We start from the raw sequence: 26,139 nt of genomic DNA, 5'->3' as shown, positions 1-26,139 counted from the left end.
AGTGAGTCAGTTCTTCACATCAGGTGCCCAAAGTATTGGAGTTTCAGCTTCAGCATTGGTCCTTTCAATGAATATTCAGGACTGAATTCCCTTCGGATGGAGTGGTTGGATATCCTTGCAGTCCCAGGGACTCTCAAGAGTCTTCTCCAACACTACAATTCAAAAGCCATCAATTCTTCAGTGTGCAGCTTTCTGTACAGTCCAACTCTCACAACCATACATGACTAATGGAAAAACCATAGCTTGGACGAGACAGATTGATGTTGGAATAGTAATGTCTCTGCTTTTTAATATGCTGTCAAGGTCGGTCATAGCTTTTCTTCCAAGGAGCAAATGTCTTTTAATTTCACGGGTGCAGTCACCATCTGCAGTGATTTTTGAGGCCCCCAAAATAAAGTCTGTCACTGTTTCCATTCTTTCCCCATCTATTTGCATGAAGGGATGGGACAAGGTGCCATGATCTGAGTTTTTTGAATGTTCAGTTTTAAACCAACTTTTTCACTCTCCTCTTTCACTTTCATCCAAAGGCTCTTTAGTTCTTCGATTTCTGCTATAAGGGTGGTGTCATCTGCATATCTGTGGTTATTGATATTTCTTCCAGCTATCTGGATTTCAGCCTGTGCTTCGTCCAGCCCGGAATTTTGCATGATGTATTCTGCATATAAGTTAAATAAACAGGGTGACAGTATACAGCCTTGATATACTCCTTTCCCTATTTGGAATCAGTCTGTTGTTCCATGTCCAGTTCTAAGTGTTGCTTCTTGACCTGCATACAGTTTTCTCAGGAGGTAGGTCAGGTGTTCTGGTATTCCCATCTCTTGAAGAATTTTCCAGTTTGTTGTGATCCACACTGTTCAAAGCTTTGGGGGTGGTCAATACACAGAAGTACATGTTTTCCTGGAACTCTCGCTTTTTTGATGATCCAGTTGATGTTGTCAGTTTGATCTCTGGTTCCTCTGCCTTTTCTAAATCCAGCTTGAATGTCTGGAATTTCACGTTTCATGTGCTGTTGAGGCCTGGCCTGGAGAATTTTGAGTATTACTTTGCTAGCGTGTGAGATGAGGGCAATTGTGCAGTAGTTTGAGCATTCTTTGGCATTGCCTTTCGTTGGGACTGGAATGAAAACTGACCATTTCCAGTCCTGTAGCCACTGCTGAGACTTCCAGACTTGCTGGCATATTGAGTGCAGCCCTTTCATAGCATCATCTGTTAGGATTTGAAATAGCTCAACTGCAATTCCGTCACCTCCACTAGCTTTGTTCATAGTGAAGCTTCCTAAGGCTCACTTGACTTCACATTCTAGGATGTCTGGTTCTAAGTAAAGAGCCATCTGCTTATCACACCATCATGCTTATCTGGATCATGAAGATCTTTTCCATACAGTTTTTTTGTGTGTATTCTTACCAACTCTTCTTAATATCTTCTGCATCTGTTAGGTCCATACTATTTCTCTCCTTTATTGTGTCCATTTTTGCATAAAATGGTCCCTTGGTATCTCTTACTCTCTTGAGGAGATCTCTAGTCTTTCCCATTCTATTATTTTCCTCTATTTCTTTGCATTGACCACTGAGAAAGGCTTTCTTATCTCTCCTTGCTATTCTTTGGACCTCTCCATTCAAATGGGTATATCTTTCCTGTTTTCCCTTGCCTTTAGCTTCTCTTCTTTTCTCAGCTATTTGTAAGGCCTTGTCAGACAACCATTTTGCCTTTTTGCATTTCTTTTTCTCTGGGATGTTCTTGATCAATGCCTCCTGTACAATGTCACGAATCTCCGTCCATAGTTCTTCAGGCACTCTGTCTATCAAAACTAATCCCTTGAATCTGTTTGTCACATCCACTGTATAATCCTAAGGGATTTGATTTAGGTTATACCTGGATGGTCTAGTGGTTTTCCCTAATTTCTTCAATTTAAGTCTGAATTTGGCAATAAGGATTTCATGATCTGAGCCACAGTCAGCTCCCGGTCTTGTTTTTGCTGACTGTATAGCATGTCTCCATCTTTAGCTGCAAAGAATAGAATCAGTCTGATTTGGTCATTGACCATCTGGTGATGTCCGTGTGTAGAGTCTTCCCTTGTGTTGTTGGAAGAGGTTGTTTGCTATGACCAGTACGTTCTCTTGGCAAAGCTCTGGTCACCTTTGTCCTGCTTCATTTTGTACTTGAAGGCCAAATTTGCCTGTTACTCCAGGTATCTTGTGAATTCCTACTTGTACATTCCAGTCCCCTATATTGAAAAGAACATCTTTTTTTTCAGTGTTAGTTCTAGAAGGTCATGTAGACCATCATAGAACCGTTCAACTTCAGCTTGTTCAGCGTTACTGGTCAGAGCACAGACTTGCATTACTGTGATATTGAATGGTTTGCCTTGGAAATGAACAGAAATCATGCTGTCATTTTTGAGATTGCATCCAAGTACTGCATTTGGAACTCTTGTTGACTGTGATGGCTACACCATTTGCTCTAAGGGATTCTTGCCCACAGTAGTAGACATAATGGTCATCTGAGTTAAATTCACCCATTCCAGTCCAGTTGGGGTCTTCCCTGGTAGCTCAGTTGGTAAAGAATCTACCTGCTGTGCAGGAGACCCGAGTTCGATGCCAAGGTCAGGAAGATCTCCTGAGGAAGGAAATGGCAACTGTCATGGGAGTGTATGTTCCTCCATTCTTTGTCTTGTCACAACAAAGATTTGGAGCGATGGACGTTAAAGCCCTCGGCTCATCACAGCTCTTGGGTCTTGGACAAACCTTGTTATAGCGCTTAGGCAAATCAGTGTTACAGCTCTATCTTATTAGAAGTTAGCAGGAGATTCCATCCTTGAAGCGTGAGGGCATGCCAACCCAAAGACTTGAAGGGAAGAGAGTGGAGGAGTGTGTGGGGGAGGGAGAGAGAGAGAAAGAGCACACGCACGTGGGAGAGAAAGAGGGAGAGAGTGCTTTGGCTCCTCCTTTTATATGTTTTTCTTCCACCTGGGCCTGCCCTATGCAAATTGGGCTTAGCCAGGAGTGTTGTTTGTTCTACCTGAAGTCTTCACTCTGGTCCTGGAACCTTTTTTGTTCTATTTTCATGGGTTTTTCCCTTCCTTGTCTTTTAGCCACTGCCATTTTGGACTCCTTTTCCCTATTCTACCTACCTAACAGCAACCCACTCCAGCATTCTTGCTTGGAAAATCCTATCACCAGAGGAGTCTGGTGAGCTACAAATAGCCAATGGGGTCAGAAGTGTCGGACATGACATACGTCCTAAACCACAAACCAGTCCATTTTAGTTCACTGATTCCTAGAATGTCGATGTTTACTCTTGCCATCTTCTGCTTGACCGTTTCCAGTTTGCCTTGATTCATGGGCCTAATATTCCAGGTTCCTATGCAGTATTGCTCTTTACAGCCTTGGTCTTGACTCCCATCACCAGTCACATCCATAGCTAGGTGTTGTTTTTGCTTTGGCTCCGTCTCTTCATTCTTTCTGGATTTATTTCTCCACCGATCTCTAGTAGCATATTGGACACCTACTCACCTGGGGAGTTCAACTTTCAGTGTCCTATCTTTTTGCCTTTTCATACTGTTCATGGGGTTCTTAAGGCAAGAATACTGAAGTGGTTTTCCCTTCTCTTCTCCAGTGGACCGTGTTTTGTCAGAACGTTCCAGCATGACCTGTCTGTCTTGGATGGCCCTTCACAGCATGGCTCGCTCATAATTTCACTGAGTTAGACAAGTCTGTGGTCCATGTGATCAGTTTGGTTTGTTTTCTGTGATTGAAGTTTTCAGTCTGCCTGCCCTTTGATGGATAAGGATAAGAGGCTTATGGAAACTTCATGATGGGAAAGACTGACAGAAGGGGAAACTGGATCCTGTTCAGATGGGCAGGGCCATGATCAGTAAATCTTTAATTCAATTTTCTGTTGATGTGTGGGGCTGTGTTCCCTCCCTGTTGTTTGACCTGAGGCCAAACTATGGTGGAGGTAATGAAGATAATGGCACCTCCTTCAACAGGTCCCATGCATGCACTACTGCACTCAGTGACCCTGACTGTGCAGCAAGCCACCTCCAACCCTCGCCTCAGCCAGAGAATCCTGTAAAATAAACTAAAAATGGTAAAAATACAGGCACACACAATCATAATGGCTAATTCCACTAGTCATTAGAGTTCTGATGTCACATATCCTGTCTCTGGAGAACTCCTGTGTGCACTCAGAACATAACTGAGCATGGAAATAACATTTAGAGTTGTTGTGAAAAGAGTTTTGACCTCTTGGATCCTCTGGCCCAGTGGGTCTCTGGACTTCAGGAATTCTCAGGGCACACTACAGAACCAGCATTTTAAACCATTGGCATGGTTGGATGTGAAATGATAAAGGGACCCTTGTGTTGACACGGGGTTTAAAGTTTCACTTTTACATTTATTGCTTGTTTCTTTGATTTCTCTTGACGAATTTAGACCGGAGAGTTCCCTTTTTTTGTTAAGAAAATATTTCTGTGTTGCATTCATTCTTCCCTCATGGTGCTCTGTGATCCAGTGTGGTCCTAGACTTATCCTATTTTCACGTGGAAACAATTGGTCACCCACAAGAGTATCATGTCTCATATAAGTTTATGATGTCTATCCAGGGCTTAAAAATCAGTTCTGAAGATATTGATAATCTGAGGAAAGACCATCTCATTGTAATTAAAGAAGTTGTCATTGGTGGTGGTGATCAGTCGCTAAGTCAGGTCCAACTCTTTGTGAGCCCATGGACTGCAGCACGCTAGGCCTCCCTGTGCCTCACCATCTCCCAGAGTTTGCCCAAGTTCATATCCATTGCATCAGTGATGCTATCCCACCATCTAATCCTCTACCATCCCCTTCTCTTCCTGCCCTCAATCTTTCCCAGCATCAGGGTCTTTTCCAGTGAGTCAGCTCTTCACATCAGGTGTCCAAAGTATTGGACCTTTAGTTTCAGCATCAGTCCTTCCAGTGATTTCTGCATTGATTTCAGCATTGATTTCTCTTAGGATTTTTGACTGGTTTGATCTTTGCTGTCCAATGGACTCTCAGATGTCTTCTCTAGCACCACTGTTTGAAAGCATCAATTCTTTGGCACTCAGCCTTCTTTATGGTCCAATACTCACATCTGTACGTGACTACTGAAGAAACCATGGCTTTGGCTCTATGGGCTTTTGTCAGCAAAGTGATGTCTTTGCTTTTTTTTTTTTTTAATGTCTTTGCTTTTTAATGTTGTCTAGGTTTGTAACATTAATTAAAGTAGTAGCATTCATTAAAAGTGTTTTTAAAACCATGGTCTCTAGAGCACACAGTATTATAAGGCATAATTAAGTGTAAAAGAAGGTAGATATAAATTTTCTTAATAATATATTTGTATGTTGAAAAATAGTCATGTATGGATGTGAGAGTTGGACTATAAAGAAAGCTGAACGCAGAAGAATTAATGCTTCTGAACTGCAGTGTTGGAGAAGACTCTTGAGAGTCCCTTGGACTGCAAGGAGATCCAATCAGTCCATCCTACAGGAAATCAGCCCTGGGTGTTCATTGGAAGGACTGATGTTGAAGCTGATACTCCAATATTTTGGCTACCTGATGTGAAGAGCTGACTCATTGGAAAAGACCCTGATATTGGGAAAGATTGAGGGCAGGAGGAGAAGGGGCCGACAGAGGATGAGATGGATGGCATCACTGACACAATGGACATGAGTTTGGGTAGACTCCAGGAGTTTGTGATGCACAGGAAGGCCTGGCGTGCTGCAGTTCATGAGGTTGCAAAGAGTTGGAGACGACTGAGTGACTGAACTGAACTGAACTGATGTTGAGAAAATAATTATTGGTAAAGTTCTTATGGAATATAGAATATGTAATAGAAGTTGAGTGAATCAAAATCAGTAATACTAGGCAATGAAAAAGTAGAAGAAATGAGACACACTAGTTTACATCTCTTCATGAATGACAGTGACATGTGAGATACTCTAAGCTGTGAAGGACTAGTGAGTTTCAGGGGAGAGGAGGACATGGAACTGATTCTCTGAAGAAAGACTTTGTACAAGTTAGTCAGAGTTGTATTCTCACATTCTAATAAATTGAGACTTTGTTTTCACATTTTTCAAATTGGGCTTCTGCCGCTCTGAGCCTCAATAATGAGACTTATCAAAGAGCCAGGCATTTGAAAGTTGATGGTCAGTGTGCGTTCGTGTCCCATTCAATGACCAAAAATCAGTCAGCATCCACAGAATTTGGACAGAAGACTGTAATAGATAAAACAAAGATGAAGACTGCAGCGGTTTTCCCGGTAGGGAATTACTCGCTCCATCAGCTATGCAAGTCAGAGCTGCCAGGAAACAGAAGAAGCAAAGAAGGTAATGCAGAAGCCCAGAGCACTCAGCTGTGGGCCACTTGGGCACAGCCTTACCTTCCTTCTGATGGTTCCAAATTAGATTTTGTGGCAAAGTCTACCTTGTGCTGACTCCTTTTATGCAGCCTGCTGCTGCTGCCACTGCTAAGTTGCTTCAGTCTTGTCCGACTCTGTGCGACCCCATAGATGGCAACCCACCAGGCTCCCCCGTGCCTGGGATTCTCCAGGCAAGAACACTGGAGTGGGTTGCCATTTCCTTCTCCAATGCATGAAAGTGAAAAGTGAAAGTGAAGTTACTCAGTCGTGTCTGACTCTTCACGACCCCATGGACTGCAGCTTACCAGGCTCCTCCGCCCATGGGATTTTCCAGGCAAGAGTACTGGAGTGAGGTGCCATTGCCTTCTCCATTTATGCAACCTACAGCCAATCAATACCTCTTAGCAAGGTGTTTGCATTCTCCCTCTGACCATAGTAATATAATAAATAATAAAGAGAGTTAGGAAAAAGTAAGTTCGTTCAGGCTGGTATTTAGCATATACCTGAGAGTGGGTAGCAGGATTCTGTTTAGAACTCTGAGACTAGTTGGGAGACTAGGTACCATCTAGAGACTGCCTTCTCAAAATGGGACTTCGTAGTGATGTTTTTATATGGCTGTCAATTCATAAGTATTAGTTATGATTATATTCAGTAGAACTGCAAAATCAACTCTGATACCAAATAGTAAAATATTTCTTGTGTTTTCTATGACTTCGTATTTTTTGGAATTGACTTTCCCAGTGGGAATGGGAGTCATGGGAAATTTGCTATATAGTACCTCCTTCTCAGCTGTGTCCACATAGTATATCAACTTGTTTTAGTATTTGTAATGAATTAAGAGTTCACAAGGGAGCTTGGTATAAAGGAGTGGTGTATCACTTAAAAGCAGTATATAGAAAGTCAATTCTAATTCTACTAGGATGCCCAGTCTTTGAGTAACCATGTCTAAGAATGTATTGTCCATAAATACTAATTAATTTAGCATATGGTCAGGACTATGGTAAGAAATCATCCACTGTTTCTTTTTTCACTCCTGTACTTTTTTCTTTTCTATCCTCATCTTGCATTTACAGAATATTCTCAGTTATCTCCTAGAATAGTGACTACAGGCTCTAAACTCAACATGTTTGTCTTTTTTTTCTTTTAATCTATACAACTGAGTTGTTTGCTCTTGTTTCTCTGTGAGCTTGGTAGGTCCAAGAAAAACAAATTCAAATAAAATGCCTACAGGAGTCCCTTCAACACTGGACGATGTGAGATAGGAAAACTACAGAATAGATAGAAGCCACTTCAGTCAGTTCATGTGGATCATTTTCTTCTCAGTCAATACATTTTATAAAATAATGAGCAATTATTTTATCCTTCAGGGTCCCTGGATTTGTACATTTATTTGTTTCTTAAAGATTTAGTCTATACTGTACCCTAAAAGTTTTATACCCTAAATATTTCTGTAAAAACTCCCTCAGTTCAGGCCTGCATCACCTTGTTATTCCAAGTATTAATGCCTTCAGATTCACCTTCCTCCGGTTATTTTTATGCCCTTCAGATTCCTCCCTCCTGTGGTGTTTAGAGCCACCAGTCTCAAAAGCAAACGTGACCATGAGGCACTCTGAGTCACATTAATGTCTAGACCTCTTAAGGCGCCATTGATGCTCTCATAATCTGCCTTCTGCCTGACCCTTTATCTCTAGCCCTTTCAGTCCTTTGCTCTAGAATTCTGAACTGCTGCTGGCACCTTCGTCACTTGTCCCTGCTGTTGTTCAGTTGCTCAGTGGTGTATGATTCTACGTGGCCCCAGGGACCACAGCACTCCAGGCTTCCCTGTCCTTCACCATCTCCTGGTGCTTACTCAACTCACATTCATGGAGTTGGTGATGCCATCCAAACATCTCATCCTCTGTCATTCCCTTCTGCTCCCGACTTCAACCTTTCCCAGAATCAGAGTCTTTTCTAATAAGTAAGCTCTTCGAATCCGGTGGCCAAAGTACTGGAACTTCAGTGGCAGCGTCAGTCTTTCCAATGAATGTTCAAAACTGATTTTGTTTAGGATTGACTGTTTTGATCTCCTTGAAGTCCAGGCACTGTCATGAGTCTTTTCGAACACCACAGTTGAAAAGCATCAGTTCTTGGGTGCTCAATCTTCTTTTTGGTCCAACTCTCATATCCATACATGACAACTGGAAAAGCCTTTGTTTTGACTAGACGACCTTTGTCAGCAAAGTAACGTCTCTGCTTTTTAATATGCTAAGTTTGTCATTTCTTTTCTTCTAAGGAGCAGGTGTCCTTTAATTTCATGACTGCATTCACCATCTGCATTGATTTTGGAGCCCAAGAAAATGAAGTATGTTTCTGTTCTGATTGTTTCGCCATCTCTTTGCCACGAAGTGATGGGAATGGATGCCATGACCTTCGTCAGTCCCATCCCTTCACTTTGGACAAATATCTACCCTGTGGTGTGTGTGCTTCTCTCCCCATCTTGCTACAGCCTGAAATGCTCTCCCTCTCCTGCCCTCTGTTCCCTTGAACTGTGTAAGTCTGCCCTCAGGCCTTATCTCTAGAAAAGCCATCCCTGACACCTTTTTCTACATTTTTCGTTAAACTCCAGTGTCTAGTACTGAGCGGAAACCCGAGAAATAATTATTGAATGAGAGACACTGGGGCTCTGTATCAACCTAGAGGGGTGGGATGGGGAGGGAGATGAGAAGGAGGTTCAAAAGGGGCGATATATGTGTACCTATGGCTGATTCATGTTGAGGTTTGACAGAAAACAACAAAATTCTGTAAAGCAGTTATCCTTCAAAAAAAAAAAATCTATATTTACCGAGATGACTTTTAAGAGCCTGTCCTCTGCAGTCTAGGAGCCAAGAAGATAGGCATATAAAGGAATAATTTACTGTTCATGTCTATATCTATCACTAGGAAAATCTAGAAAGATACACTAGAAAAATCTTTAAAGTACTAAGGTAGCCACAAGGAAAGGCATACCTCTTTATCAGGGGAAAGATGGCAGTAATCAAAGACAACTTCACAAAGCAGGTTGAGCCTTAAAAGATGAAAAGTAATTTGTCAGAAAAGTAGAGGGAAGCATTTCAGATGAAGGAACTGATTAAAGCTAAAAGCAAGAGGAATTTTGTAAACCCTGAATAATGTTGCAGTTGATGCTTGGCATGTTGTTAAAAAGGTCCTGTTATGAAGTAGAGAAGAGAATGTATGGTGACTTTATATGTCTGTCCTGTATTTTGTTTGGTTTCTTATTGTTTTGTTCACTGCTGTTTGGATTGAGAAGGCAGTAGCATCCCACTCCAGTACTCTTGCCTGGAAAATCCCATGGATGGAGGAGCCTGGTAGGCTGCAGTCCATGGGATCGCTAGGAGTCGGACACGACTGAGTGACTTCACTTTCACTTTTCACTTTCATGCATTAGAGAAGGAAATGGCAACCCACTCCAGTATTCTTGCCTGGAGAATCCCAGGGACGGGGGAGCCTGGTGGGCTGCCATCTATGGGGTCGCACAGAGTCGGACACGACTGAAGCGACTTAGCAGCAGCAGCAGTGACTGAATCTTTGAGCTGTTTGTGTGCCTGCAACCTGGTGACATCTAGTATTTCCCAAATGGTTTGTTGAAGTTTTTAGGTCATTGGAAGTAGTTCTTAAAGAAGTAAATATTCAGCTGAAGATTAAGATTGATTTAATGTCATTTCACACAATGTTTTAGATCTATGTTTTAAGTGAGGATTATGTCTTTTATCTAAACATTCAAAATAATATTAACTAAACCTGCAGATCTGTCAAGAGAACTAGACTTGGAAATGATAACAGAGGAAGAACAAGAAAAACTTGATGAAGATGAGAAAACCATGCACAGGTATGTAAAACTGTAAATTTCAATATCTGGTGTAGTACTGTATAATAAAATGTGTATCAAACAAGGCAAATTAGAATGGAAAGATAAGTTAAAGTCCATCACGAATGAGTTAAAGTGGAAGTTCAGTGAAATTTTGTGAGGAATGCCAAATTACCGTTTCTCCTGAGGAAGATCCACTACGTGATAACCTTAAAGAAGGAGCAAACCAAAAGGAAATATCTCCTAATCTTACAAATAATATACCTGATTGTGAGGAAAAAGATGCATTTGGAATATCTGTCTCTCTAGTATTCCAAGCATTTCCTGAACAAAAAGAACCCAGTCTCAAAAATGTTTTTCTGTAGTCTGTAAAGTCTGGGTCCCTTGGATAGGCTCGTGGGTCATCTTCAAAGCTTTGTTTCCCTGAAAATACAGTAGACTTTGAAAAATATCAGCTAGACATTGAACATGTGTTTATGAAAATTGAGGAGAGTTTTTGTAATGATACAGAAAATATAAAAGTAGGGGAGCCGGTAGTTATATTCGAAGTGAAAGACCAAGAGATTGATATGCAGATGTCACAAAAATGAAGCAAGATCCCACTAATCAGAAATTAGACATGGGACAGGCATGTCATTCTAGTCTGTGGCTTGTCTACTCTGGTAAGATGAAACATCAAATTCAAATAAAAATTCACGTTCCCCTTGCTGTTGTTAAAAAACTGATCTGAAAAGTAAAGCAATACAGGACTGGTTCCAGAAGCCACTGCATGCAGATAATTGCAGTGCTAGTGACAATAAAAGCATGGAACCCGAATTAGAAAATGGGAATTCTTCTCCACCTAATAGTCACAGCGCATCTGAAGTGCATGTAAATTAAGAATTAGAGAAGGATATGTTTAAGAATGAAATAGGCATGTTTCGAGTAGAGTTGCTGGCTCTGAAAAAGATAAAATTTAACTTCCAAAAGAGTTTTTCATTTTCTCTTGCTTTGATTTTTCTCTTTCTTGATGATGTGGTCCATTTTGATTTTCCATTTATGAATAAAGTGGGGTCATCCAAAGAAGTAATTGTGTAGAAATCTATTATTATCTCAATAACAGGAATTCAGGAAACTATTTTCATGGCTTTTGTTCTTCAATCAATTCTAATATCTAATTCTTCTCCATCAGTCTTCATATGGACTGGGAAACTCATTTAGCTATGTGCTATGTGGTCTTCTGAGCCAGAATAAGCACCAAGGAAATTGCTTAAGAATAATAATCAGCTAGGGTTTTGTGTCTTTTTTTCCCCCCTTTAACTCTGTTGGGTTAAATATAAGTTATATTTCCATAGAATGGGAAGAATGACTGAGAGATGAGACATGAACATGTGTTCCCTCTAATCTCTTCATTGTGGTTGAATATGTGTGATCTTCTCTGCTTTCTGGAATCGCTGGGCACTTAGATTTCCAGTATGGCCGCTTCAGCATCTTTTAAATAACAAATACATGTGCTCCCACATATGCTTTAATCAGCACTCTCAGATGTTTCTTTTGAGACAGACCTTTCCATTATATTGTTTACTAAAATGTAGAAAGTTTTGACATGTGTGATTTTGTTACATAGATAGTGTGTATGTGTGTGTGTATAAACGTTGCTCAGTCATGTCCAACTGTTTGCAAACCCTTGGACTGTAGCCTTCCAGGCTCCTCTGTCCATGGAATTCCCCAGGCTAGAAAGAATACCAGAGTGGCTAGCTGTTCCCTTCTACAGAGGATCTTCCTAATCCAGGGTTTGAACCCAGGTCTCCTGCATTGAAGGTGGATTCTTTAATATTTGAGCCACCCGGGAAGACCATATGTAGTATAAACCCTGAGCAAAAAAGAAAAAAAAAATAAGTGTTTCTCTACAAAGGAGAAGACTGAGTTCTGAGATGCTATGAGATTTTTCTTTATTCAGTAATAAGGTTTTTTAAATTGTTCGTTTACTCTTTTGTGTAAGAGGTGCTCTGACTGAGTTTGAACAGACAAAAAGACAAAAAAAGAAAGAAAGAAAGAAACAAACAAACAAAAAAACTCTTATGTATTCTCCTGTTTAAAAAAAAAAAAAAGATGAACCTTACCCCCAACTAAGGCATTGAGTTACTGTGCCAAAATCACACTTTTAACTTATCTGATTAATCTGATGAATTCATTTGGTAATATATAACATTTGACATTCCAGAATTGTATCATCTCTTCTGGTGGCATAAAATGCTATGGAGTGCCTGTTTAGGGGCCTTAAAGAAAACCTTGAACATTTTTTGATTTTATTGCTGTTTTTGGTAAATAGTGAGGCAATACTAGGAAATTATTTCTATATCCTCTAGCTGTAAGGTTTGGTGGTTATTGAATGTGGAATTGGGAGGCATTACTTATATTCCAGAATTCCACACTAACTAACAACTCCTCAGTTTCATTCTGCTCCTTGTGTTTTGGTAAACTCTGGTTCACCATGACTTTTTTTGCTATCTCCCAGATGGAAGTGAAAAATGAATTGTAAAAGGCAGAGGGGAAAGAATAGCTTTAGTGCAGAGAGAAGAATGTTTCCTTTCTGAGGCATGAAGGTGTCACATCCTCTACATCTGGCTGTTTAATGGAAACTCCAGGTGGTAAAGACCAAAGAGGACAGATTCTGTGTCTTTGTCTTTGTATTTCTCTGTCTCTGCCAGTCAGATGGGGAAGACTGAATATGAATAATTGCATCTTATTAAGAAAGCCATTTTTGAAATTTTGGGAATTTTCAAAATTCAAATTTTCAAAATTCCTCAAACAGAAAGGAGCAGATTTTACAAACATTTCAGTGACTTGTAAGTGATAAAATTAAAATAAACACAGAAATATTTTTATCACTTAAATTCAGGGCAAGCACTGAGTCAAATAATAAAATTGAAAACAAAGATCTTTATAATCAGTACATAGCAATTATTCTTAGTGTCAAACTTCCATTAAAGGTTGAAGAAGAAAAGAAGCACAAAAGTAGTGAAGTGGAAGTATCAGAGAATGTATGCAATGCTGCTGATGAGAATGGATTGTTTCAGCAGAGAAAGCGTGGAGGAAATAGCAACCAGGAGTTTCCTGCTATGCAGAATGAGGGTTCTGATAGGTAATCCTATATCAATATTTAACAGCACATCCCTTGTTATTTTCCTAGAAAATAATTTCTAACTTGAGCTAATGTTTGTGATGTACAGATTTTATATTTTACTAGAGATATAGTTATTTTTTAATACTCTTGGCCTTATTTACTAGAGTTCCTTTGTTAACATACCACCATGTTACATATTGGAATATTCTGGATTTGACTGCATACTTGTCTTAATCAGTGTGTTGTATAGTTAAATTTGTTTCGTCGCTAATGAACATCCTTTCATTTCAGTTTGAGGACTTCTTTCAGCATTTCTCATGAGGCGGGACTAGTGGTGATGAACTCCATCAGGTTTGCTTTGTCTGGGACAGTCTTTATTTCTCTTTCATTTCTGAAAGACAACTTTTCTGGAAAGAGTACTCTTGGCTGGCTGGTTTTTCTCTCCTAGCTGTTTGAGTGTGTCCATGGATGGAGGCGAGATTGCATTGGTGGCAGGAGAACTGATGAGGCATCGGTCTTTCAGCCATGATGCCGCTGTCACCACATTATGCAGGTGGTTTAAAAGTGAACTCTCCTCCCCTGGCCAAATATTTCCTTTGTTTCTTCTTTCATGGTATACGTGCCTCATGTCATTTAAAATACCACCTAAATTAAGTGTGGCTTTTCTCTGTGAATTCTCTTTTTGACTTATTTTTGGCTGCGCTGGGTCTTTGCTGCCACAGTGCTTGGGCTTCTCAGTGTGGTGGCTTCTCTGGATGCTGAGCGTGGGCTCTAGGGTGCTGGCTTCAGTAGCTGTGGAGCACGATTTAGTTGCACCATGGCATGCAGGATCTTCCCTGACCAGGAGTGGAACACCTGCCCCCTTTATTGGTAGGTGGACTCCTAAGCACTGGACCACCAGGGAAATCCCTAAATTCACCATTATTATATTTAGTAGCAAAATAAAAAATATAATGTAAATCTACTTATGACTCCCATGTCTAAGAGTCAAGGCGCTTAGCCAGTGGACTCCAGGTTTTCAACATAGCCCTTGAGGTTCTTCTCAGTGTCTTTCCAGATGCATCTCTCTACTTTTTTCCATGTATTTTGTGCTCTTCCTTCCAGGTTTCTCAGAAACAACCCAGATGTCCTGTGCCTGATGTTTGTGCTCACATTCGAGTCTCCAAGTAGAATGATTTTCTCCCTTTTCTGTTTCTCATGACCTCCTCTCTTCAATTCTTCTGCAAATCTTTCCTTATTTCACTTATACTTTCATATGTCAAGTTTTATACATCATAATTGTATCATAATCATATCTGTGTTTGAAAGAAGAATTTGTTTTCTTGCATATGGTTGGTACTCTATAACTGTCTTGTGAATTAATCAATGACTTAAGATGGGTAAGAGTTGGAATTTTATAAGAACTGATTGTTTTTTATTCTTTACCAGTTGAATTATTAGAAAACATTGGCTTTTTTGTGGACTTGTAAAAGTAGCTATCCTGGTGTGCACAGGAAGGAAGTAAAGAAAAAGAATGATGACAAATGGACACCAGAAGAATGTGTGATTGCACCAATATTTGAAAAGACTGATTCATTGACTGGTGGTCTGCTGCATGTGAATGATGACAGCATTTTAAGGGAAGTGGATCAGGGTGATGACAGGTACATTCTCCAGATTCCATGTTTGTAGGGGAAGAAATATTAACACTGAATACTTCTTCTGGAAATAGAGCAGCAATATACAGTGCTCAGGCTAAGACTGCTCAACTCTAGTGGACGAATACTGCTTAAAGGTTAAGGTGAGGACCAGTGCCTTTGGCCAGAAGTCATTTCAGTAAACAGTCCCCTTGGAAGCTGGACTGTAATGAATACATGTAAACATTCAGTAGGGAATGTTATTGGGACAGGAAATGAAGAACTGGATGGTAACTGAAGAGGAATGTGGAGTTCACAGGTGTTACTTATTTTATGTTAAGAAGGGAGCTTTTAGAGTATGTATGCTATTGGAAGGAGAAGGCAATGGCAACCCACTCCAGTACTCTTGCCTGGCAAACCCCATGGATGGAGGAGCCTGGTAGGCTGCAGTCCATGGGGTCGCTAGGAGTCAGACACTACTGAGCGACTTCACTTTCACTTTTCACTTTCATGCATTGGAGAAGGAAATGGCAACCCACTCCAGTGTTCTTGCCTGGAGAATCCCAGGGATGAGGGAGCCTGGTGGGCTGCCGTCTATGGGGTCGCACAGAGTTGGACACGACTGAAGTGACTTAGCAGTAGCAGCAGCATGGTATTGGAAATGAGCCAGCAGAGGGTGTGATTATTTAGTTTAGTCTTGTTTGCATTTCCAATAGTAGGAAGCTTATTGATTGTATGACATTATCTTTAAACTATCACAGTAAACTAATTGTACATAATACTTCTGTTCATGTATAGTTTTATGGTAAGGGCTTGTTCATTGGTTCTGAAGTGTAATATTTCTATGTAATGGAATATGCAGATGATTGCTTAAGTTAATTCTATCATATATAGATTTTCAAAAATTATGTAATTGTGAATTTACAAACACTTAGGCTGTACTGAATAGGATATGGTCATTCCTTGATGATTCTAGTTGATAGTAACATGGTGAGTAACTATGATTCTGTAAGGTGCTCTGAAACATCACATCATATTAACTTCATAGTTGTTTATAGATTCCAAGGAAAAGGGGAAGATTTTGTTTATATTCAATAGAAAAACATTATTAGCAGTCTTTCACAAATTATTCCTTTTGCATGATAAAGATTTAAATGACAAAACCCGTGCTTCCTTTACTAAGCGTGTCATTAACACATATTGTGTGCTCAATACATGTATGTCAGATGCATGAAGAAACAGCAGAATGGATGAATGAATGCCTATTGATGGATTTCTTTACAGAAAACAAAACTTTATTGACAGTAATTTGCAGGCTTGCCTACCTCTGAAGTCTTTTTAATTTTTGATAAATATGTTTTAAGATTCAGAAATCATTACTTATAGCTATAGCTAGACCTGAAATAATACCATAGATTCATTTGCTATCATATTACTTTAAAAGGCTTTTCAATATTACTTTCTCAACATATTTTGGAAGAGCAGTGTTGAAGCCAGACTTCCTGGGTTTGAATTCTGGGTCTGTTGGTGACATGCTGAATGGGCTTGGGCAAGTTCCTCAGCCTTTGTGTGCTCCATTTCCTCCTATACCTATCTCCCAGAATGACTGTGAGGATTAAAATGCCTTTAGGACATGTCAGGTGTTTCTAATAATGCATGGCCGATGCATAGGACATCCTCAGAAAGCTAATATCTTGGTTATTCAAATGGATTTCTTTCTTAGAAGGACTGAAGGAATACCTCCCAGATAGGTAGTATTGCCATAAAAGTTAGTTCTTATGGAAAAGGACAGGTGCAAAAAACACTTGTATACTGTTTCCTATCATACAATGCAAGTAACTTTATGTTTTTCCTTTCCTTGGATCTAACTTTAATACTTTATTAATATTACTGATATATTTTCTGTGTCCTTTAATGCTGCTTTTATTTATTTCTGCATCCTTTATAGACAATTACTTGTCAATGCAAAGAGTTTATATAAAAAAGAAAAGTTTAGGTATTGTTTGTATTTTTGAATATTTAATATTCGCCTGAAAAGAATCATTTGTTCTTTTAGGCCTGCAAGGAAAACACGGTATGAAAAGAAGAAGGTATAGTAAAAAAAAATGAACTTTAAAAAATATTATCCTTATCGAAAATACTTTGTCAAAGGAATAGTGGTAAAAAAGAAAATCATCCTTTGTTGTAGAGAAGTTTACTTTGAACACATCATTTAGAAAAAACTGTTGATAAAGTTATCCTTTTGATAAAAATCTCTTGTTTTAAGAAATGTCTGTTTTTGTTTTGATACTGAGATTTATCACCTCTGTACACTTGGTGTATTTATACATATTTTAAAGACATTGTGAAACAGTATTGTTTACGTGTAGGTCAAAGAACAAATCAATTATGTGAACAACTTGGATGACTTAACTCAGTCGTCCGAGACTGATTCTGAGTATGGGATGTGCTTTACAAATTCCACATTGCAAGAACCTCTTGATATGGGGTGTAAAGGTAGGACCGCAGTGTAAATGTTAACGGAAAGCCTGTCTGTATATAGAGTAGTGATATATGCACACCTTCTCAGTACTGCTCTAGAGCCAGGGATATGTTACAGTGCTGTGCATCTCAGAAGTTTCTTTTGCATTAAAAGGACATGAAAGTGAGTGTATACTCTGAGCCACAGGCCTATGATCCTCTCACTCACTGTACCTTCTGTTGACTCTTCTTTCCTATGCCTCCACCCACGGTCAGGTCAGCATCATTTTCCTCCTAGAGTAACTGAAATGATGTCAGGACTTCTTTCCCTGCCACTCCACCTGGCAGAACCTTGGTCTGCACAGCAACTGTAATTATTGCCTATTTTTAAACATTCAGGTCTCATCATGCTACCCCCTTGCTTCAAGCCCAACTGTTGCCTCTCTTTGCTGCCTGGTTAAAGGTCAAAATTGTGTAGTTCCATCTGGTTTTAGTTTTCACCCTTCTTTCTACATGAATTCTAGAATCAGCTTGTCAGTTTCCTAAAATGTCTGCTGGTCTTAACGTTTTCATTTTCCTTCAGTTTAAAATACTTTGTACTTTCTCTTTTCATTACCTCTTTGATCCAAGGGTTATTTAGGTCCGTGTGATTTAGTTTCCAAATATTGAGTTTTCCAGAGATCCTTCTGTGCTCTTGCTTCTCATGATTCGTTAGGTGCATCCAGAGGGGCCCTGGGGCTAGGGCTGATTATTTCCTGCCTTGGAAGCAAGACCTTGCTGACTACCCTGTTCATTCTGCTGGTACATAGGAGTTTTTCCAGCCTGGCTCATGAGAATAGATAGAATTCCTGGGACTGAGTGAGCACCAGTCACAGGTTCCTGTAGTCTTTTCAGGTGGTTTCTCCCTGGTCTCAGGTGGTTTCTCCCAGATGGGTGCTATTCGTTCCTCTGTTAAATGCCTGAGGGGCTCCTCCTCAGATCTCCAGGGTCCTTTTCCTCTCTGTTCCACACTCTCCTCTCCACAGTTCTGATCTGTGATCTCTGCCCACTTTGGTTTCACCAGACTATCAGCTTCATTACCTCCTGTCAGGGAGTCTGGCTGACTCAGCTTCCATTCCTTCTCCCCGTGTTGGGGCCTGGAAATTCTCTCCAGGCAGTGAGCTGGGGCATTCCTTAGGCTAACCTTGAGTGTTTCCAGGATCATTGTCTTTCGTTCCCTGAAGCCCTTTATAATGAAAATCATTGTTTAATGTATTTTTTCGGCATTGTTTTTGCTCGCTCCACTCAGGAAGGTAAATCAGTAGCTGTTCACTCTGTCTTGGTTAAAACATATGGCAGCTGGAGACTGTTCACAGGGTTGTTCCTCCTACTCTGCTTACTACTTCCTGCTCATCCTTCATTTCTCAGTGTGACATCTCTTCCCCAGGGAAATCTTTCCTGGACCCAGTCTATGTCAAGTTCTGTTATGTGATCATAGAACTCTCTTTTCTTAGAGTATCTATCTGAGTTCATATTTATTTTATTTGTCTTTGTCTGCTACTAGGTTTCAAGCTAAACAAGAGCCAGGGACATCTGTTTTATTTGGAGAGCTTAGAATAATAATGTCTTCCACATTATAGACCCTTAATACTTGTTCAGTGCATGGATGAGTGAACGTGAAAGGCACAGTCCTTTATACTCAAAAATTACTCACATAATTTTTCGTTTGTTTCTGTCTTTGTTTTCTTCATCATGCAGATTCTGTTAGCTTGTTGAAAATTCAAGATACAATTCTGTCGCATGAAAGATTAGTAGATTTTCAAAGAAGCCAAAGAAGCCACTGTGAACTACTTAGAGGAGAATTTTACAGAATGAAAAGTAAGGTTCGTGGGCTACAAAAAGAGCTGTCAGAAACCAAAGAAGTGAAATCACAGTTAGAGCATCAGAAAGTGAAGTGGGAACATGAGCGCAGCAGCTTGAGGCACTGTACACCTCACTTTTAAAGAAATATTTGAACTATTGTTTGCTTTAATACTGCAGAGACATAGACGTGTTATAAGGACTAACTTATCCTCTAGGATTTTACAGAGGAGAAAGTGTTATTAGTATTGTGGAATGTGAAATTCTTAGAAATAATATATCAAGTTCTTAACACTAAATGCTTCTAATACCTTAATGTATATTTTTCCAAATCATCATTTTCATGACCATACAAAAGTCTGCCATAATGGAAACCCCATTAAATATTTACCAAATTGACTTTCAGTTGTTTTTCACTTTTCTGTGTTCTATTTAATACTGCAAGGAACACCTTTTTATAAATGCATTTCTACCTTTCTAATTATTTTAACTACATTTTCTTTAATAATATCGTATAATTTGGTCAAAGTATGAGAACTTAAAAAAGATCTGTGATCTATATTTCTAAACTATTCTTAGGAAAGTTTTTATTACTTTACATTCCCACCCATAGATTTATGAAGTAGCCATTTTTCTCAAGAGAAAATGAAAACAAAAATTTATGCAATTTTTTTCTTAACCCTCTGTCTGAAAACAGTGACCATTATTAAATGTTTTTCATTGTATTTCCCCCCCACGTTTACTATTTTAAACATTGTGAAGAGGGAATGAAAGTTATTGCAGCAGTGAATAATCTCATGATTTTCTAAGAAGAGGTTTAAATTTTGCAGATTCACCTTAAAGCAAGAAGAGAATAGAAGAAATGCCGAGATGTTATATGAAAAAATGAGGGAACATTTAAGAAGAAAAGAAGACCAATATAATAAAGAAGCTGAAGTGAAACAGCACCTAGAACACACTCTCCAAGCAATAGAAATGAAACTGAAGCCTGAGAGAAATAATCTGAATCAGGTAGAGTAATCTTTGGTGAAAATTTCAAATTTCTAACATGATTTTATCAATATTATTTATAATATCCCCTTTTTTAAAAAATTGCCATTTATTTAGTGTCATTTTGTTCAGTGTTATAGGAAATTTTAGGTTAATTGTTAAAAACAAAACAAAAGAAATTCAGTTCCCAAAGAAACAAGGCTAGAAATAAGAATTGTATGATCCTGACATGCTGGGTGCACTTTTTCAAGCAGAGGGAGGAAGAGGTCACAGAGAAACCACAGGGTTGAGAATGGTGTAGAAACTGGAGGTTAAGCTCTCAGCCCACCTCAGGCAACTGATCCTTCAGCCTCGACAGACCACTCATGAGTGAATAGGTCTAGAAGAGAAGGGGTGCTGGGAGGGACCATCATGCCTAATTTTACATCAGGTTGCCTCTGGCCTTCAATCTGGCAGGCGGCTGAGGGTCGTGGACCCCTCTCCCTCTGTGCCCATCACCCTCCAGTCCACCTGCCCCATGAACAGCTCAGAGCTGGCTCCAGCTACCCCAGCTGAGTCCTCAAGGACAGGTGTTAACTGGCGTCCTTGAGAGGTGCAGGAATTTTTTTCCAGCAGTTGGTAGAAACCAGACACTCTTGAAGTTGGTTATCCTTCCTTCTGCAGAGTTCTCAAGTGGCATCTCAGAGCAGAGGTATATGCTCCCACACCCGATGTCCCTCTCAAACATGGACTGGGTCCCATCCCCGAGGTCCTAGCAGCAGATCTCCCACAATGAAAAGCTCTCAGGAAGAGCTTGGGAAAGTAGTATTTGTAATTCAAATCCATTTGTCTAGAGCAGTCAGGTAGTGACATACGATGGCCTCATCCAAGGAGAGGCCTTTAATGTTTTCCATAGGAATCGATCTCAAATCTTTTGTGACTATCTTGGGGGAGCCAGGACCCTGATTGTGGTTTAGGGCAAGGAAGACCGTGTGTGGTCCACCATTGACTGCACTACCTGACCAAGTCCCTCTGCCTTGGAGTGAATGTGTCGGTTACTCCATGCATATCATCACCTTCAGTGTCTAAATCAGAGTCCGTTTTTGGCTCCACTGTCATTTCTTTAACCGATATCCTGTCAGCGACCTTTTCACATCATTTACTGTTTTTCGTTTTGTAAAAACTGCAACATCAGTTGTTAAAACACTTTTGAACACTTTAAAAAGTTGTTTCTTTAGAACAACATATAAAAGTGCCTCCCCCACACCAATGGGAGAAAAAAAAAAGAGAACTCTTGCTACCAATTAAAGATATTCTGGGTTTTGGTAATGATTTCACTTCCTCGATTGATCATTAGGTTAGTTTATCACTTCCCCTGATGGTAAGGAGGAAGCTATAGGCAGTTCAGAGACCACATTTTGAATGTCATTCTTCTGCTTGTGAGAAAATGAGCACTCTGCTCTGTGAGTGTCTTATTTCAGTACAAGGAACTTTTGAAAACAGTGATAGATATGCCATAATATATATTTAGTGATAGATATTAAGTGTTTTTCATTGTATTTTCCCCATCTTACTATTTTAAACATTATGGACAGATAATGAAAGTTATTGCAGCAGAAAATAATCTCATAGTTTTCTAAGAGCTTTCTAAATTTTACCTTATTTACCATTAGTGTATGTACCATGAATGAAATAGGAAGCTTATTTTGTATTGATGTGTTTGTACTAGAGACATGTGTTTTGATGTAAGAAGACTAGTAGAGTCCAAAGACATGGCGAAAAGGCTGCAGCTTACTCATATTTTTAACTTTTTCCTTTCCAGAATCATTACAGCAAATGAGTTAATTAATATTTGTACAGCTGCCTAGTACAGTTGTTAATAGGTGTAATTCTTGTAATTGCCTATTAAAATGTTAGAAGGTAGCATATTCTCAAGGAAAAACTTTTTGTACAAAATTTAGTCTATTTATACAGAGGTAAGGCTCTTACTGTGAAGTAGATGTATAGAGGTATCAAATACAGTGTTTATAAACCTAGCAAGTGGTGTTGTTTATTGAATTATAGTTGATTAACAATATTCTGTTAGTTTCAGGTATACAGCACAGTGATTCAGATATATATGTATATGTGTGTGTATATTATATAAATGGGGCTTTCCTGCTGGCTCAGACTGTAAAGAATCTGCCTGCAGTGCAGGAGACCTGGGTTCAGTCCTTGGGTTGGGAAGATCCCCTGGAGAAGGTGGAGAAGGCAATGGCAACCCACTCCAGTACTCTTGCCTGGAAAATCCCATGGACGGCGGAGCCTGGTAGGCTGCAGTCCGTGGGGTTGCTAAGAGTCAGACACGACTGAGCGACTTCACTTTCACTTTTCACTTTCACGCATTGGAGAAGGAAATGACAGCCCACTCCAGTGTTCTTGCCTGGAGAATCCCACGGATGTGGGAGCCTGGTGGGCTGCAGTCTATGGGTTCTCACAGAGTCAGATACGACTGAAACGACTTAGCAGCAGCAGCCTGGAGAAGGAAATGGCTACCCACTCCAGTATTCTTGCCTGGGAAATCCAATGGACAGAGGAGCCTGGCAGGCTATAGTCTGTGGGGTCGCAAAGTGTTGGACATGACTGAGTGACTAATACACATACACACTCACACACACACTCACACGTACACACATATTCTGTCTCAGATTCTTCTTGCAGAATATTAAGTGTAGTTCCTTATGTTGTACAGTACATGTCTCTTGGTTATTTTTTATCTACTAGTGTGTATATGTTAATCCCAACATCCTAATATATCCCTTTCCCTACCCCTCTTTCCCCTGTGGTCACCACAAGTTTGTTTTCTGTGTCCATGAGTCTTTTTCTGTTGTGTGAATAAGTTCACTTTAGATTCTACATATAAGCAGTATGATATAATACTTGTCTTTGTGTGACTTACATCACTTAGGGTGATAATGTCTAGGCCCATCCCTGTTGCTGCAAATAGCATTATTTCCTTCTTTTTTATGGCTTACTAGTTTTCCATTATATAAATATTCCACATCAGATGCAATTTTTAAGTGTAGTCAGATCTATGAATCTTTTATTTTAAGCCTTCTGGGTTTGTTGTAGTTCAGAAAGAAGCCTTTCCAGTTCTGGGCTTCTTGAAAAGTCTCTTGGGATTTCTTTTTTACTTTCGTGGATTCATTGTCTTCCATTAAATGTTTGAATCTTTGGGAATTTCTGCTTGTATAAAGTCTGAGGATTGAATTGAACCTTATTTTTCCCTGTTGGAGACACACTTGGTGCAGTCTTTTCATTGCATAAACATACAAGTTAGTCTTTCATTTCAGAGGAAATCATGGAATGTCACTTTATTGAGTACTAGCTAAAAATCTCCTTTGTTTCACTTAGGTTTCTGATAGTTGTGAAGAAGCAAAAGACCTGTTGCACAAAAACCACAAGCTGCAGGATGAACTTGCCACGCTGAGACTGGAGATAGATGCGCTGAAACATCAGCACCGGGAAAAGGAAGAGAACTATTTTGAGGACATGGAAATTCTCAAAGTAAAGGATGATGATCTACAAAAGGCAGTAAAACTGAGTGAGTAAACGTTAACAAAGACTATATCCCACTATACAGGCCAGCTTAATGCTCTGACAGCTGAGAATACAATGCTAACCTCTAAGCTGGAGAACAAAAAAGAAAGTAAACAAAGACTGGAAATGGACGTGAAATCCTACCGTTCTAGACTGGCTGCTGCCTTACACGATCATGATCAAGGTCAGACATCAAGAAGAGACCTGGAACTTGCCTTCCAGAGAGCGAGAGACGAGTGGTTATGCTTGCAGGACAAAATGAAGTTTGATCTGGCTAATCTAAGCGATAACAATGAGAAGCTTTCCCAGAACTATCTACAGTGGAAAGTATCTTCAATAAGCTGAAAATCAAGCTGCATCACACGAGAGATGATCTTAGAGAAAAGACTTTGATGTTAGAACGTGTCCAGAGAGATCTAAGCCAATCAGAGTGTCAAAAGCAGGAAATTGAACACATATATCAGAATGAACACAGCAAAGTGAATACATACCTTGGAAAGCAGAAATCCTTAGAGAAGAGATTATCCCAACTCCAGAGTGAAAAACGTGTTGCTCTGACAGCAACTGGGTAATGCACAAAACAGAGCCGACAGTAAAGAGAAGACGGTCATTAGCATCCAAGACCAGTTTCAGCAGATCGTGAGAAAACTTCAGGCCGAACGCAAGAAACAAGGTCTGATGCTAGAGGAAAGAAACAAAGTAGTTGATCAAGGAGTGTAATCGTTTAAAAGAGAGAATGTATTGGTATGAAAATGAGAAAGCAGAAGGAGAAGTGAGTATCCAGAAGGAGAAATAATTCTCAGACTTCCTGAAAGAAAGTTCAAAGTGATTCTTGATTCTGGCTAAATGTTGAATCTAGTTGAGTATAAAAAATATACAAGCTGTGAATCTATGGTCTCTAAACCAGCCTAAAAGCATAACTTGTATCCAGAAAAAAATACATAAAGCCATAAAGAAAAACACAAGAAAGCTACACACACACCAGATGCAAATAAGCTCAGGGGAAGGGCACTCAATCTGCCCCGGGTGGGGAGCGAGTTGATGACATCCACGGGAAGCAGGCAGGGATGGAGGCTGCAGATCCAACCACTCCCCTGGATGAGGTGTTTCCAGAAAGGGCTCCGCGTCTCTGTCCAGAGCGGGGGCCCGTTCTGCCTGCAGGGGTAGGTCAGTCATAGTGGGCATCTGGGTCTTGGGCAGGAGGCAGGGCAGGCTTTCCCTGCAGAGGTGGTGACTCATCCCCTGACTCGGGGTGCAGGTGGAGGTGGATGTTCTCATTAAGGGCGTGGGACATCGGTGCCTGTGGCTGGGGGTCCTGCAGGCACAGAGGTCCGATATGCCCAGAGTGCTGGCCAGTACCCAGCTGGCCCGGTGTCTTTGGGAAGGGAAGTCTCAGGTCTCGATCTCCCCTCAGTAGATCCCTGGGTCCTGGACCTGTAGCACCCACTGCTGTAGGGACAGGACTTGGAAGTGGAGTCTGGTTCTAATGAGAGGCCAGTGCTAGAGCTGTGAGAGAAGAGAAGGTTACCCATCGCCAGCATTTTGATGTGTGTATATGGGGACAGAAAGCTTCCCAGAGAATCACAAAGAATACCCAGGGTAGGATGCACTCTGACTGCAGTGTGAAAGATGGGTGGTGTGAGGCCAGGCTTTGTTCCAGGCCCAGACCCAGCTTTGGGGGACTTCTCCCTGTGTACCTCAGCACCCCCTCCCCACACACTCACATGGATAGCCCCAGCCTCTTCACCTCTGTATTCTGTGGTGCTGTGCTCCAGGTCCACCTGATGCGTCAGAGGCTGGGGTTCTCGGGGCTCAGGGTCAGAGCCGGGTGCGCTGAGCTCCATAGCAGCCTGAGACTGGGCCCCGGGGTGTGTCCTGGGTGGTGTGTGGAGCAGGCCTTCCCCACTTCCTCTTCATTCCCAGTTGGGCTGATCCCTACATGGGCACGCTCACCTGGACCCTGCACTGGGCTTCACGGGCAGGGGGATGGTGATCCGACACTTCCCTCTGGGAGGTTACTGGAGTGCCCCCCTCATTGACCACATCAACTGGGAAGCTCTGAAATGACACTGACTGTCAGCCAGCCCTGCCTGGAGTTTACTGACTTGGGCCTGACCAGTATGGCAGCTGCTTCTGCTTGCTCGAAATTCTGCTGCCAGCAGAAACATGTGTCTGCTCAGGTACCCACCCTGGACGAAGGAGACGCCCCTGAGGGTGTGGGGTCTTCCTGGGCAGCTGGTGCTTCCTGGACTCTCCCCATTCTGCCCAGCCTGCTCTCCCCTGGTGTGTGGACACACCCAGCCCACAGATTTCTGAGCCACATCCGAGGGGCTTGCTTGAGGCAGAGATACCCC

The 26,139-nt window shown here is 40.7% G+C and overlaps 1 pseudogene; it reads left to right on the top strand.

Annotated features, from left to right (window-relative positions):
- LOC138091602 (ankyrin repeat domain-containing protein 26-like) overlaps positions 1-24,614 on the top strand; it is a 48,410-nt pseudogene extending 23,796 nt beyond the window's left edge.
- The last annotated feature ends 1,525 nt before the right edge of the window (positions 24,615-26,139 follow it).

This window comes from Capricornis sumatraensis, chromosome 15, assembly GCF_032405125.1.
Source record: "Capricornis sumatraensis isolate serow.1 chromosome 15, serow.2, whole genome shotgun sequence".
In the NCBI taxonomy this organism is placed as follows: Eukaryota; Metazoa; Chordata; class Mammalia; order Artiodactyla; family Bovidae; genus Capricornis; species Capricornis sumatraensis.
The sequence above is the reverse complement of the archived record's forward strand: the minus strand, read 5'-3'. Positions and strand labels throughout refer to the sequence as shown.